The sequence below is a fragment of the Rhinolophus sinicus genome, chromosome 2 (assembly GCF_057876585.1).
Source record: "Rhinolophus sinicus isolate RSI-liver-muscle chromosome 2, RSI-T2T, whole genome shotgun sequence".
NCBI lineage: Eukaryota > Metazoa > Chordata > Mammalia > Chiroptera > Rhinolophidae > Rhinolophus > Rhinolophus sinicus.
Window position 1 is genome coordinate 179,382,440 of NC_142502.1, and position 16,995 is coordinate 179,399,434.

Consider the following 16,995-nt stretch of genomic DNA (forward strand, 5'->3'; position numbering starts at 1 on the left):
TATAAAACTTAAGTAAGCTAGTGTTTAAGTGATTATCTTGTAAACTACAAAGCATATATGCCACCATCGTAATAATCGATCGCAATACTCTTAAGCTATAATTTACGAGGCACCATACCTGCATCTATGCTGATACCTGGAGAAATAATCAAATAGCGGAGCATATAGGCCTAATATAAACCGAAAAGTACATATTATAGTGATTTTACAGAACGGGGAACTGAAGCGCCCGGAGATCAAGTGAACTGACCAAAGCCACGCAGATACCAAGTGACAAGAGCTACAATGTAAGCTGCCATCTGCTTGTACAGTGTCCCTCTTTCTTGGGCCGATACCCAAGGGACGCTCTGTTTCTAAAACTCAAACTCCCAGATAGGTTCACGGATCTGCCTCCAGGGGGTGTACTAACAAAGAAACCAAGCAGAGTGAGCTACTGCAGAAGCACAGAAGGAAAAAAGATAATAAAATAAAAAATACCCTGCTTTCTCCTTACGGAGGATGAACAATTGAGGACATATCATATGTCATCATGATAACAAGCTAGGACACGCCCTAGATAACCACAGTTTCTTTGCGATTTAGAAGACTGACTTTAAATTTTTGTTCATTGGTTGTTTTTCCCAAACTGGGACTTCCATTTGACTTTGTCAGCAGCTACGCAGAGAGTAAGCGTTAAGGCTTTGTCTTTACTTGCTCACCTGTGGACACAGCTCACACACAAGGTATCTGTTCAGCATAGTCACCTCTGTGACTCTATAATTTTCACTGGTAACATCACAGGCAGTTCATTTGAAACTCAGAGTTATAACCCCAATTGTTACTTAAAATGTTCCAAGAAGACTGTACTATGAAGCGAGGCAGTAAATAAAAGTTTCTGCTATAAGCGGACGGCTTGTCACATGCAAAGCAATTCAATTCATGTCAATAAAAGTTGTGAATGCCTCCAAATTCACAAAGATTTTTCAAGCTGGGAAGTCAGCACTGACAGAACAGCAATTAGGGACCAAGCCAGGAGAACGTTCGGATAAACACACCAACGACTAATATCTTCTGTAACTTCCCAGACACGACGCGCGTTCTTTCAAGCATTAGAAATTTGTCAGAAAGATTCTGGCTTCTCTCAAAAGAAGTTACTGAACTTCCCATGAGAGGTAATTCAATTAAGGGGCGGGGAAGAAAACTCTGGTCTTCTTTGACAAACTTCAAATTATACTGTCAGCCTTAAAGGTGCTATGTTAAGATAACGAGCATGCGTGAAGAAAGGGAGCGTGTCACCGTGATGCTCTCTGCAAGCCCTAATGGCCAAAACTGAGCCAGGGGAAAAAAAAAAACAACAACAACAATTTTAGACTCCGTATTTGCAGGATTACCCTCAAATATTGATGTTGAACCTAAAGAAAAAAGGAATATGTGTCATATAGATTAATGTGTGCTAATGGTGGTTAGTTAAAAAATAATGAAAATAGCACATTTAAGCTATACCACTTCCGGAATCTTATCATTAAACCTGGTGATCGATTTATTATTGTTGGTATTATAAATTTAATGATACGTGATTAAAACTATAAAAGTGAATAATTATTCGCGTTTCAGGCATTGTATTAAGCTTCTTCTTGCTTTTATTATCTCCTTTAAATCTCACTATGACCCTATATCAGAGGTATTTTACTTGCATTTTACAGGTAAGAAAACTGAAATTCAGAAAGAGATGAAATCCATTCCCACCCCCCAGCTGTGAAAGGATTCCGCCAGCACGTTTCCCAGGCCTCTCCCATGGACGGCTCCATCCCTCAGTGATTGTACAACATGAATGAACCTGTCACCGGAAGAACACATTCGTCATGTCTAAAGACGGTCCAGCGAGAAGACCACACCTGTCCCTCTAGTGGCCATGCATGATGGAAGGGCACCAAAAAGACTGGGCTTTGCTGAGCTTTGTCATTTCTAGGTATTTCTGTTTGCTGCATCATTGATTAAACGGCCCTCTGTAGGTCTCGTGTTAAAAGCACATACAGGGACTTCCCGTGTATTTTTCCAGACACTCCAGGAGAGATTCTTGCCAAACGAAATGTGATATTCCCAGAGAAGCATCTCATGCCTTTTGACAGCGGCTTCTTAGGCACATGGGTTATGTCACTTTGTTATCTATAACTCTTCTCTCCCACAAGCCCTGATAATGCAAAGTAGACAATAAAACAATTAAAGTGGAACTATTTTTCAACTGCTTCTCATCAGCAGCCGATCATTCACTCCTAACCTGGCTCGACTGCACCATCTCACACTCCAATCTCAGCTTATCTATAAAGCAGAGAGAGCCCCACTCTGTTCCGCTCCCCAACTTTAATTCACTGGTCATTTAATGATATCAAAACCAGACACATCCCAATGTCTCTATTCCCTGACACATTGCAGATGTTCACGCTTCTGGTTTCGGAGGGAAAGTGGCAGCATAAAAAAAGTGTCGGATAACCAATTATGTTCCACTTGTAATAAGCTGTCTCTGCATATTACATATGTGTGAATATCTTATTCATCAGACCACATACACATCACACATACGCATAAATACACCATATGCCCTGTGTGTGTGTGTGCGTGTACACACATGAGTCTGTATGTGCACATGACCCCCTCCCAACCTTCCCCTGACTGATGGAGAGATAAGGTTGGTTGTAGTCACATGGCTCTGCCTTTGCTACGTTAGGTTCCCTGTCTGATTTCTTCACCAGGGAACTATGTTTTTAAAGAACACATGATACGAACTATTCGTAAGCCTACAACGCCTAATTTCCGTCACCCAGCTAAAGATCCCACAGATCAGCAGATGATGTAGACATTCCATTCATTCAGAAAATACTTTTTGAAGCACTCCTGAGTTCAAGGATAGTTTAACTATCACCAACTAAAAGAGGATGCACACACACAAAAAAAAAATCAACATGCTATTTCCATTCAACACAGTAAGAGTCTGCTTACTCCAACAGCGTCAGTTTTTCTGACCCATAGAGAGGAGAGAAAGCCAACGGAGGGCTGGGTGCAGCGACTGTGGGTTTATTGTTTATTTGTTTGTTTAATCTTATTAGCTCCATATTAGTCCCATACTTACTGTCATAAGCATCTTTTTTTTTTTCTATGAATATGAAAAAGAGAGCTGTTAACTTTCAGGTCCTTGTAAATACCGTATATTCTAGTGCAAACAACTGACTACGTAGGTTTCCTATCTTTCTGAAATCTTTCATATATTCAGCAGGGTCCAGTACAGATCCTCTGGGTCCAAACGTATGTGTATTCTGGGTATCAGGTATGCATATGCAGTGACACACTGAAATGTTTTTCATTAATCTGCTTCATCCTTATTGAAAAAAATGACTCGAGTATTGTTGTGTGTGTTGACAAACAGTCAATTCACTCGATACTTTAAAATCCCAACTAGCTTTAGATCGGTGGGAGCAACAATTAATGAGGAAATATATTCCGCACATTTTGATTTTAGTAAATTAATTCAAATTATATTCAGAGGATTCAGGTTCAGTTTGGTTGCTTCGTGCTGAGGGGAGCCCAGGCTTAACTGAGAGCCCTCATTTGCATGTGTATTGGAACCACCTGAGGGATGGAAAAATGTGCCCTGGAGCCTTGTCTTCCCAGCTCCCAGGATGACAGTCTGGAAGTTGACAGCATGTACTGTTGTCCTCTGAAGGGAGACTTTTAAGGGCATTGCAGGACCAGCCCAAGTAGCCTCAGAAATTTCCCTCTGAACGTACATGTCCAGTCCCTTAGAGTTCCTGGAGACAGCCCGGCTTCCACCCACCCTCTCAGAGTCTGTAGACCAGAGGATGGTATGTTTCAGTCTCTGGTCCCTGGGGGATAGTGCAGTAACAAAAAATAAATACAGAAATAAAGTCTGTGACTTTAAGTCATAAGTCAAGCAAACCCTGAAGCCTTGGAAACAGATATCCATATGCCTAAGTTTCCAGGACTCTAAAAATCAGAGAAGAAAAAAAAGAAGGTGACAAAACGAAAGTAAAATACAGTTGCTTTTCCTTTCTTCCCACTTGTAAAACTGTGTTATAGCTGTTTTTTTCTGTCACTCACTTCCACCTCCACTACCCACCCAGCAATCGCCTAAAAGCTCCTTGAAGACAGGACCACTTTCCATTTCAGGTTGTATCTGCGTGAAATGACTCAGAGGTGACGCCCAACAGTCATGTGCTCAAATAACATATTCGACAGAAGGGAAAACTTGTTTACAGGGTTCAGGAGCAGCGTGCCACCAGCACCTTGAGAATCATGGAAACAGATTCCTCGGCTCTTGGGCTTGTTTGGGAAAAGACAACCTCCAGTTGAGCCTGTCTTTCTCGTTGACTGGACAGGAGATTTTGGATGTCATTTTACTGGGCTAAAGGTCGGCAGGTTAATGTCTCCAGTCTCTCAAGCAGGAAGCGGCAGACCCATGAAAAGGTTCTAGGTCACAATAATCAGAGGAATTTCAAAATCTTGTGGACAGAGTCCAGATCGAAAGTAAGTCAATGGAACAGTGCATATTTGTAAAAACAATATGTGGTTGACCCTTGAATAACACCTGCCTTGCCTCCCTGAAGAATATCTACTCAATTTTCAAGGCTTAGCACGAACATCACATGCTCGCTCGTGCATCACACAGTGAAACTTCCCCTCCTCTCCTTTATAGCCTCATTCTCTCAAACATGGACTTCTAAGAAAGCAATGACAGACACTGCCATTTACTTATTTGTGTATATGTGTCTCTCCCGTGAGACAATGAACTCCTTGAAGGCAAGATATATATCAAATTTACTTCTCCATTCCCAGAGCTAAGCATGATAAATTCTGTTTGCCAATAATAAGTAAATGCTGCTAGATGAACAAATGATTGACCTAGGGTGTTTCTGTTTTTGCAACAGATTTACTGTATTTCAGATGGCCAAGCCTAACATAGAAATCTCTATTGACTGCAAATAAAAGAAAAATTTTAAACAAAATTTCAGCCTGTGGAAAGCCAAATCCACCCAGGCAACAGAATGCTATCCCAGAAAACATATAAAGCAACAGCCCAGAAGGAAACTTTAAAAGATGAACAACAATCTCCTCTAAGCTTGGGAGAAGAGAACAAATCTAAGCAAATCTTCCCTGGGTGACAACAATTTCTAAGCCAACAAGTTTAGAAAGCAGATGAAGAGAGAAGAAGGGTGACAAATGGCCATATAGTATACACAGATGACTTAGCTTGTGGGGCCCGTGTCCCACTCTGCTACGGGACACACTCATAGGAACAGCTGGGTGTTTCATACTCTACGTATCATTGCACTCACGGACTTCAATTTCCTTTAAGAGGCAACACAATATGGAACGTTTGTATCATTCTCATTCTCTTTCTCTGTTCTTGAAAATATGCTTATATTTGAATCTCTACAAATGGAGAAAAAACATATAGCTCTTTCTTGGGGTTGAGTGAATCTTGCCCCTGGATAAGACATTAAAAGAAAGGTGATAATAGCCTCAGCTGATGACCTTGTTTATAACTCTTCTGTCCCTAGAAAAAGACCACCTGCAATTCCTCTTGTATCAACACACAGACCAAGCCTAGTGCGGGAAGGCTCATGACCCAGAGCTGCAAATCTTTATCCTGTTACCAGCATTTTTTTCAGGCTAGGCAGTGTGCTGAAGCCTTTATTTGACTTGTTCCAAAAAAGCCTAAATAAGACCTATGACGAAATCCTTCAAAAAACACATTTTTGCATAGCATATAAAGCCTTTAATAATCCTTTCTTCCCTCTCAAATTAAAAGTCTGTAAATCCCTGAGCGTGGTGGTAGACCTGTCCAGGAAGTGGAAGGCGTCCTCTGCCCAGTTACACGGGTCCTCAGTTGAGAGGCTGAGGCTGGCCATATTGTTTGACATGAGGGTTAGTTTTCAGATAGTGAAATTTCAGTTGCCAGGTGCCAGAGGCAATTTATCAGACACTCATAAAATAAAGATCAAAAAGCCCATCCGTCTCCCAGTGCATCTGGGATCTAGGAAGGAACACTCACAGCCCTCCATCCTTTAAACAGCTCTCACTTAAAGAGCCTGATGTTTATAATAACAAGAAAAGGAGAAAGGGGTCAGGTCAAATTCTGCCGAATAGCAGGTGTTGTTATAAGTGTTTTGTTCTCTTTTTTCGTAAAAAGTAATCTGAAAGAATATTGAGCTGTTGCAGTGGATGCCCTCCACATGCATTTATTTATATTTTTACATGTTTCAACAGAAAATGTGACCTGAAAACCAGAAAATAAAAGCCTTGACCATAAAAGCTTTGAAAGGTTTTCTATGAAAAAAATCAGTATACTAAGTACAATAGAGAGAATCACAGATTTTAACCATGTTACATGGACTGCAAAATGATATTATCTGAACTTAAAATGTACTCATAAAACAAGAATTTTGAGTGACAATAATTAATGACTAATAATAATAATAATAATAATAACAATAATTGCATATAAGAATTTTCTTCTTCATTATCCCCTTGAGAGCACAGAGGTGATGAGGAGACTTGCCTGACGTCACACAACATGTAAGTGACAGAAATACTTGGACCCTGGTCTTGGGCCTGCAGACCCTGTGCTCTCACCACTGGACCGCCCCACAGAGGAGCTCAGGGGATGGAGTTTTGTACTTAGTGGTCAGGAGCATAACCAGCCTTACTCCTCCCCATTGCATTGAAGTTAATACCGCAAATTTTGGGTTAGTTGAAAGCCAATTAAGGGACAGTTATTTAATCAAGACATCCATACATTATCTTAGTTCTACACTTCAATTATTTTCTCATTTTGTTTAGCAAATGGTACGATTTTATGTTAGGGACACTGTAAATTTTGCAACTAGAGATAATTACCTTTTAGCACTCACTGGACAAAAATTCAAAGCTAAACCTATTGTGCACTAAAATTAGGGCTTGGGCTTCTTGGTACAGTTTCTTCCCTGTTCCTTTCTTCCAATCTAGTCACTTTATGCTCCTTTCTCTTTCCCCTTACGTCTGTCTCTGTGTCTTGTTTCTTTCCTTCTCTCCGTCCCTCTTTCTTCTCCTCCCCACTCTCCTCCTCCTCCATTTTTTCTTCTTCCCCTTTCCTTCTTTTTAATCTTGTAATGCACCTTTCGTTTTTTCTTGGAATTCTGAAGGGTGGAAAAACAAGAAAAGGATAAAAGAAGACAAGTAGGAGGAACAGAGAAGTAAGAGGGAGGAAAGAAAACAAGGAGGTAAAAAGAGAAAAAAACTGGAAGGACACCACTATGGGAAAAACAAATTTCAAGGAGATTAAAATCTAGCAGGGTATACAAGTGTTAATTAAATGAAGAAGTTAAAGAACAATGAGGACAAAAGGGAAAAATGAGGAAATTGAGGCTCATGAAAAAGTGATGGCTTATTATTTCTGGAAAAGAATCTAACATGCTTATTTCTAGTCTTTCTAACTTACACATTAAATATTTTAGTTCATTAAAATATTTGCATATATTCAAAGAAATAACATATTATTCCAGACATACATATAGATTTTTAGAGCCTAGAAAGTACCTTATTATAATCATAAGATTTCAGAAATGAATACAGAAAAACATCCAGAGTTACATGAATCCTCAGTGGAAATAAGGCAGCTTTACTGTTATTGCCTGACCTTGGAAGAGTGTTGACCCTGGAAGTTATAGCTGCAGACAACATTGCAGATATGTTGATGAGAGAAGAAAACAGTAGGTATCTGGCCACCTTAGACATTCATTGGTAGGACCGAAGTTACAAGTTAGCCAACAACAAAACAGTATTTTCCAAGCGTATTAGACACAAAAGAAAATAAATTGGAGATAGCTTGTCAGACATCACCACAGGCTGACTCTGAAACTCACACATGGGATCATTAATTCATGTGTTTGGGGAGGGAGAAAACTTTGAAGCTTTTAGGAAAGATGTTTTTCTTAGCCCAGATCCCGCACTAAATGTCACAGCTTTTGGGCGTCCTTGTAGAGACTGTATATCTTGGTAACTTTGAGAGCTACTCCCTCAAAAGTCACACTTGCTGGGGAAATGGCAATTTAAGGCATGATGCTGATGGGTTTACAAGCAAAGGAGTTTTGCTCAGTATGTAGTTCAGAAAGGAACAATGTTGGTGCTGAGATTTGTTATGCAGCTTTGGGACCTGGCTCTTGGCAGTGGGGCTGGATTGCAGGTGAAACAGTTCCGAGCTGGCTGGAGGGCCCACACCAGAGCCAGGTCACTGGGATAATAATAAGTCCCTCTTATCTGATTACCTGCTGCACCACCTGATGGAGATATGATTAGCAGCCATTCTGAAAATGGATTATTCTCGAGTTCCCTAGAGCTCTGGGATAGTTAGTTTAACTGCCACCCTCAGCAGTCACCATCACCAGAAAGACAAAATAAAAATTTCTGTGGCAATCAACACTCATTTAGGAATGTAGTCTATAGCCAAAAATTGGAAAAACTCAAATTATTTTTGTAATCTATGCCTTTAAGAGTATCCAAAAGTCCTCTCCGACTATTGATTTCTAGAAGCAATGGCATATAAGAGATCAGAGCGAACCTGACCAAGTCACTCATGTATAGTCTGACTTTGCATAACTCCCAACCATCATTATCAGAAATAACAATTTCATTACATTATATTGGTATAGTTCCCCATAGCCTATTGTGGGTAGAATTGCATTTCCTAAAAAGATACGCTGAGCTCTTACCTCCCAGTACTTCAGAATGTGACCTTATTTGGAAATAGGATCTTTGAAATGTAATCAAGTGAACATTTATTAGGGTGGGTCTTAAATCCAAAGACTATGACTGTTGTCCTTAAGGAAAAGATGATCTGAAGATACTGAAGATACGGGAACTGTGATACACGTGGGAGGGAAGATGACCGGGTAAAGCCAGAAGTAGATCTTGAGTGATGTAGCAAGACCCAAAATGCAAAGCATCGCCAGCAATCATCAGAAGCGAGGAGACGGACATGGAGTAGATTCTACCGCAGAATCTTCAGAAGAAGCCAACTCTGCCAACACCTGGATTTCAGACTTTCAGCCTCTACCACTCTGAAAATAAATTTCTGTTGTTCTAAGCTACCCAACTTGTGCTACTTTGTTACAGCATCTCTAGGAAACTAACATATACACCAAGGCACATACTGTATATAGATATCTGATGTGACTTTTCACGGAAACTCCCACAGTGAGTAGAATCACAGAGGCCATCACCATCAGGACCATGGCCTCCTTCACTGTGCTGTGCACTGAGTTCCCCATATTTCCAAACGAATTCCCATCACAACCAAATAAGAAAGGTATTATCCGCTCCATTTTAGATAAATTGAACCTGAGACTTAGAAAATTTCAGTCGCCTGGCCAAGGTCATACCCCTGACAAGTTGCAGAGTCAGAATTTGAACAGAGTTTCTGTCTAAATCAGAACCAATGCCTCTTATACATTATCCCAGTACACTCCATTACACTAACTCAAACGTGAGGAGGAAATTTAGCAGATTATTTTATCCCACCCTCCTCAGGTAATAGGTGAGAAACTGAAACCGCTGTGGAGAAGATGAATTACACTTAGGAACATACAAGCTACTCCGTGCTGCTAACACAGGTCTTTGGTCTCTTGTTCCACTATCCCATGTTAAAGATACTTTCTCTTCCCTCACCATTAACAGTCTTCACTGCACCCTTTATGCTATTTTATGCATGCTACATATATTGGGACATTAGGCCAAATGTACAGAAGGACCAAGTATGGAATTCCTCAGGCCTGTGCTTCTTAAGCAGAGCCAGACACAGGGCATATAGTGATTGATTCTGGAAAGACTACACAAGTCAACTGGCTTCCCTGGGCCAGCAGTTCTTTCCTCACTTTCTGACATTATATCTGTGCTCCAAAGTTGTGTGCATGGCTGGCGTAAGACAGCAGACCCCCTGCTTATTCACAGGTACACCAGGGATAGTCAAAGCTTGGACCAAACCTACACCACAGCTTCAATGCCACAAGACTCTTGGTCCATTGAAGCTCTTTGTGACTTAGCAAGACTGGTCACCTTCTTCTCCGACCTATGTCCTGTCAAGATGTGTGAGGAAAAGCTTGGAGACCAGGATGGTCTACATGGCTGAGCTGCCATAGAGTTCTTCTTGCTTAATACGTGCACAGAACTCTCCTTGGGAGACATAGTGAGCACACATGCCAAGTGCTCAGGAATAGTGATGCAAAGCTTTGACAATTATAACAAAATACATTTTCCTCTTTCTGTAGCACATTCAGTATCTCAAGAATCTTGAAAACATTCTCAGTTCTGACTTATTAATCCCACTTATAGGAAATAAGTACAAAAAACATAGCGTAATGGATAAGGACAGAGGCTTTAGCCTCAGCATGTTCCGGATTTGCTCACTGGCTGCGTGACCCTGGACAAGCTGGTTAGTCTCTCTAAACATCAGCTTCTTCATTTGGAAAAAGGGGATTAATCAGTTTGGAGGGTTATTATGAGAATTCATTAAAATAATCTATGTAAAGTACTTAGCAAGGTAACGAAAACACCAAATATAAGTGTGATGATGATAATGATGATGACACTAAGAAAATTTGATAAAACACACAAAGCTTCATATGAAAAAACATATCTATTCATTGCAGTGTTATATAGGGCAAAATGGGAGCAAGGGGAAGCAATCGAGTCATCCAAAGTATGAGATTAATTGAAAGTGTTTCGTACCATATATTTTTTGCTTGGGACACAAGATTAAAAGAAGCACTGCTCTTGCCCTTGAACGTCTGAGAGTCGGGTTGAGAAGATGAATACATAAATAGGCAAATTTAATATAGCAGAATTGACACAGAAATGGAAGTATAGATAGGATGACAGGGGAGCCCAGAAGAATGATATCCAAAGTTCTTAGCCTGAGGATAGAGGATGGTTTGAGAAGGGAACAGATTATGCCTCTGTTGATGGCAGATTCAGTACCCCAGAGCCCCGTCCTTTCCTTGAAGTACTCAGTACATAACAGTTGTTGAACAAAATTCTGAAGGTGTATTAGGTGACCTAGGATTACTTGTTTTGTTCTGAATCCGGGACATTTCCAGCTTTAAAATCTGCAAAGTAATTCCCTCCACAGTTAAGTAATAATTTCAAAATTCCCTGACTAACCTCACAAACAAATATTTAATATAATGTGTTTCATATAATCTCTACTAAAAAGAAACATATTTGGCTTGCACCTAAAGAATATCAGAACTGGAGAAATTTCCTTAGCTGTAATCTCTAGCACAGCTAGAAGGAAAAAAAAAAATTCAAATGAATGAATCCCATTTTTCATCTTATTTTGTGTCACATCCTGTTCTTGTGGTATCAAAATATAAAAAGGACACCACATTAAATGTAATTTGTAGGATTAAGAGCATTTACATAATACAATAATCAAGTAGATTTATTATAAATTGTACTAAGATTCTGTTTGGGTTTGATGCCAAAAAAACTCCCCTCTCTTACTTAATGTAGATAGTTTAACTTCAGTGAATATACTAAACCTGATAGTATCCGCTCTGAAGATACAAGCTAGCACTAGGTCTACAGAATTGATAAGGAAATTATTTTCTCTAAAACAAAGCCAAAGGAAAAAGATAAAAAGGAAATGGCACACTTTATTCTTTATGTTTTCAGACGACAATTAAAGCACTTGGAATGAATTGTATACCATTTGAGTGACCTCATTTTTTTACAAAACAAAGTTATCTTAGGAATTCCCCACTCCGAAGCTGAGATTATGGTCTCAATTTAAAGTGTAAAAATCTGTGTTTAAACCACACACCCTTTTTCAAGGCACTAGTTATAAACCAGCAGAATACTTAAAAGCAGAGATAGGAAATTGATTGCTAAATATTTCACCAGTCTCTGCATCTTTGCTTTGATGTTGTACAACCCGAAAGCAGGAAGAGGAGAATACAACTCTTTTTCCTTCATTTTCTTTCACTTCAGGTATTTGCAGACTTGGTAAGTCAAATAGGCAAGGACAATCACATACACACAAACATATACATGCACAAACACACACACATGCAATGTACACTGATCTACGAACCCACCCACTGCTCTAGAATTTCAAATGCAATGCTTTCCAGGACTCCAGCATCCTCTCCCTATATAATACATCAAGCTGTTTGTCCCCACGATGGAGGACCACGAAGCTAGTACGAAAATGTGGCAAAACATAACAGTCAGTAAAGGAGAGTCAATAGTCGTATTTGTATAATGGGACAAATCCCAGCATCTAACAGCCCCAGGAGACAAACAACATCATCCAGTACACTGTTCCCCAAAGAACAGCTTTTGTAATAATCTGTATTTAATTTCCAGGATCAACGTTTATCTTTGCTGAAAAGTAAAAACCCCACTTTCAAAAAACTTCATCCCAGTACAAAAACAAGGGCTTAATAAATTGGGTGTATGTTAAACAGAACATTATGAAAGCTAACAGATACGGAAGAATCCTTCATTTCACAAGGCTAAATTTTCCTATTATTTAATGTGATTTTACTCTGATCTAAAGAGTTTTGTTTTTCTGCTCCATTCTATAAATAAAGATTAGTGGCTACTATGTCCCATGCATGTACTGGTCACCGCAGACAGAAATAGTGTAGAGGGTCAAGGTCCCTTTCTTCAAGGAACTCAGTATATACTGTCAAGAAGACAGACAAGCAGAACTCCCAGAACTCAACAATCTCATTTAAAAATGGGCAGAAAGGAAATGCAAATCAAAACAATGAGATATCACATCACACCTGTTAGAATGGCTATTATCAAAAACACAAGAAACAGCAAGTGTTGGCGAGGAAGTACGTAAAAGGATGTGAATAACAGTACCCTTGTGCACTGTTTGTGGGGATGTCAACTGGCACCGCTGCTGTGGAAAACACTAAGTTACAACAAAAAATTAAAAATGAACTATCACATCATCCAGCAATTCCACTTCTGGGTATTTGTCTGAAAAAAATAAATAAATAAATAAAATAAAAAATGAAAACAGTAATTCCAAAAGATATATGCACCCCCCATGTAGAAACAGCTCCTTAAACAGAATTGTTCAAGATTAAATAATAGAAAAATTTAGCTTTGTGAAATGAAGGATTCTTCAGCATTATTTACAATAGCTAAGATATAAAAAGAACCAAACTCTCAATCAATTGATGAAGAGAGAATAAAATTATTATATATGTATGTATATATATATATATATTATATATATATATTCGTATATGTGTATGTATATATGTGTGTGTGTGTATATATGTATATATATATGTATATATATATACACACACACACACACACACACAGAGGGTGCCAAAAATATATATACACATTTTAAGAAAGGAAAAGGAAAAGACTGTATTAAAATTGTAATAATATATACCGATAACAAAAGATGAATACAAGTCACATCTGACTTCCGCAATTACAAGAGGCACTCAAAGTGGTTCCCATCAATGTAATTTTAGTAGTTTTTTCCTTCTTAAAATGTGTATACATTTTTTTGGCACCCTGTGTGTTTGTGTGTATGTGTGTGTGTAAAATATGTTATAAATTGTATACACACACAATGGAGTATTATGCAGCCATAGAAAAGAATGAAATCTTATCACTTACAACAACATGGATGGACCTTGAGGGCATTACGCTAAGTGAAATGAGCCAGACTGAGAAAGACAAATACCCATAAGATCTCTCTTATATGTGGGATATTAAAAAAAAACAAAAAAAAAACAGCTCATACATATAGAGAACTGATCGGTGGTTGAAAGAGGCAGGCAATGGGGGGGTGGGAGAAATGGATGAACTGGTTTTCCTTTGTTTTTAGTTTAAATAACTTGAATAAAAGATTTTAAAAAGACAGACAAGCAAACAGGCATTTGTAGTTCATGTTTTCTATATTAGCCTCCAATATTATTGTCCAAAGCAAAAGCCCAACATTAGAACGTCTCCCTCTCTTGGCTTCTACCTTATTGATTCAATTAGCTTAAAAATTTGCTGAAACACTTAGCTCCTTCTCCATATTTTCCTAAGCATAATGGAATAATCTAAGCCTTACTCTATAAAAGGTTGTATAAGATCTGGTTTTCTCCGGAGAAATGTAAGGCCTAGCCACCCAGCAGGAATGCTTTCAGGATTGGATCATGTTTTTATTCTTGCAATGCACCATTTAAGAGCTGCTGTGGTTTTCTGAAGTTCCATTTGTGGGGCATTAAATCTGTAGGCATTCCTTTGTATACTACACTGCGCTATATTACACTACTGGATTCTGATGTTTTTACCTTTCCCCCCTTAAAATAAAAGGCATCTAGGCTTCGGGGTAAAATGTGCATGGTACTCTCTCTATTTTAGTGCTCTACTCTTTTCAAGATGAAGCAACATAACCTCACAATTGCACAGAAACCAGTCAGCGTTCCACAGCAAAATGTACTGTAAATACCTGATTTGGGTAAGGAATTCCTAATATAGCTGTTTAACTACAGGATATTACTTCCTCTGCACAGATTTCCAAAACTTAAATAAACCTAGCATTCCTAGCAGCTGTTTGTTTACAAAGGTATTTGTCATTTTTTTTTCTCCTTGGCAGGATTAAACACTTACAGGAGAATTACACTTGCAAGGAAGGAGCGCTTTGATATGTTTGCTATTTCATATCAAATTTGAATAACGTCAACTGAAAGTGAATTTCATCCAAACATCAAGATGAAACGTGAAATGTCACCCGTTCTCATATTCTTCACGTTTCGAAAACTACAACCAAAATGCTTTGTAGAAGAACAATGATAAAAATCAGAAATAGGTGGAAAATTGGAGACCAAGTAGAACTAACATTTTACAAATGGTAACACTTAAGCTCAAATAGGTTAAGTAAGGGCCCAAGGCCATACAGCGAGGTCTTAGTTGAGCCAGGACAAAAGCAGGTTAAGGACTCAGTCCAGTTATGTTGGTGGATACAGGAGCACAGTGGCTGATGTACTGTGATAGCACAGTATCCCTCCGGGGCTCCTCTGAAGCCAGTCAGCAGAACACACGGAGAATCAGTCTCCATCTACAACTTCTCACCACTCCTCTCAGAATCGCGGATAACGCTAATGTGCACAATGTCACACTTCTGGGTACAAAGGAGTCACTATGTCCAGCCACAAACTGAAAACTCTTAGGAGAACGCAGGAGGCAAGAGGGCTAGCATAGCCCAAGGATGGCACTTCTGGAACAGGACTGAAGAAAAGCCCGGCACTTTTCCCAGCCCAGCATGTGGCCTGACAATTTTCACTAGTGGAGAATTGTTCTGTGTGAGTAGAGGTCTTTTTAGTTTCCCTAGAATCTAGTCTATGGTTCAGAATCAGCCCTTAGTAATGGGCTGTGGGATGGCAGCTTGGGAAAACGGAACATAACAGGAGATCAGCCCAAACCAGGGCTTATGTCCACCAGGCTTTAGTGCAGGGCCTATTCTAAGTTGGCACTGAGTAAACCTAGCTCTCTAAGCACAGACAGGCATTAATGACAACCCGCTCTTCCCTTATCACACTCCCCACAAAGCTTCCTTTAATCCAGCTATTGAGATGCCCCCTCACTCTACAGACAGAGTCTATATATACTCTTATCTCCATACCTGTGTTAGTGGCGTATTTTGCTAGAATCACTTTTCCATACGTGTTTACCAAAATCCACACTGCCTGCAAAATCTCAGATAGATATAGATAGATATAGATATGCGATAGAGAGATAAAGATCACTTCTTCCATGGGGCTTTCCCAATCTCTAACTCTAAATAATCTCTAGGTTTTGCTCCTACAGCATTTTTCATGGTGACTCTATGTCACACTTAATGCTTCTTTGTTTTGTTTTTGGTGGTGATAATTCCTATAGGAGAATCTTCCAACTAGACCATGCAGGGCTGAATCTAACCCATCTTCCTAACCTTTCAGCATCAAGCACAGTGGTTGGCACATAGTGAATACTAAAAAAAAAAAAAAAAAAAGAAGAAAAAAAAAAAGCTGAGTTTAATCTAGCAATGTGCACACTAGAATTATAAAATCTTAGTATTATTAATTGCTGGTGTGAACCGTAGCAATTCTGGTGCAGTAGCATTTCTACTGCCTGCTCCTCCTCTTCCTCTTCTCCTTATTGTTGTTGTCATTGTTATTATTTTATCTCGATCAAGAGCTCAGGGATATATTGCCTGTACAAGTTGTCAACATACACGGACAGACTTGGCTGCTGTGCGAAGTCCACAGGTCTTGGCTCCATTTGGTACAGCATGAGATAGCATCTCCTCTCTTAAATCAACCAAGACTCTGAGCAGCAGAGAAGACCTCTGGCCATGCTTCTTTCTGCCATGGCATATATAAATTACCCCGGACCATTAAGGCAGAAAATAAAGTAACCTTAAAAAATGCAGGAAGCTGTAAATTACCCTGGAAATGTTTTAATCTCTCACTATCAGTTCTTCCTTGGATCACAATCAAAGTGCATCCTATTTAAAGAAGCCCTTGCGGGTTTCTTCTCCAGCAGAATGCCTTGCTTCAAATGAGTGTCTGGTATGGAGCAAAACCATTCATGTTTTACTGTAACATTTCAAAAGGATATATTTCATTTTTTCAATTAATTGTGAGTCCCCTTGAATTCATGTTCTGTTTCTGAGTAAAAGAATTTTGAGAAACAATGATAATTTCACATACCAAAGTTTTATCACAAAATATTATTGTGTAAAATTGTCCAAAAACTCTACTAATACAGCTGTTCAAACATCTGGATTACTCCATTACACCCTCCCCCCAAAAAAAAAAAAAACACACCTCTCTCCCCATGAGCCTCCCCCACGGCTATATCCCACACCAAAGTTTTTGTGACAAGTGATGACAGTAGACATCCCAATTCTCCAGGTCAAAATCCTGAGGCTCCCCTTCACTGCAATAAACCCAAGGT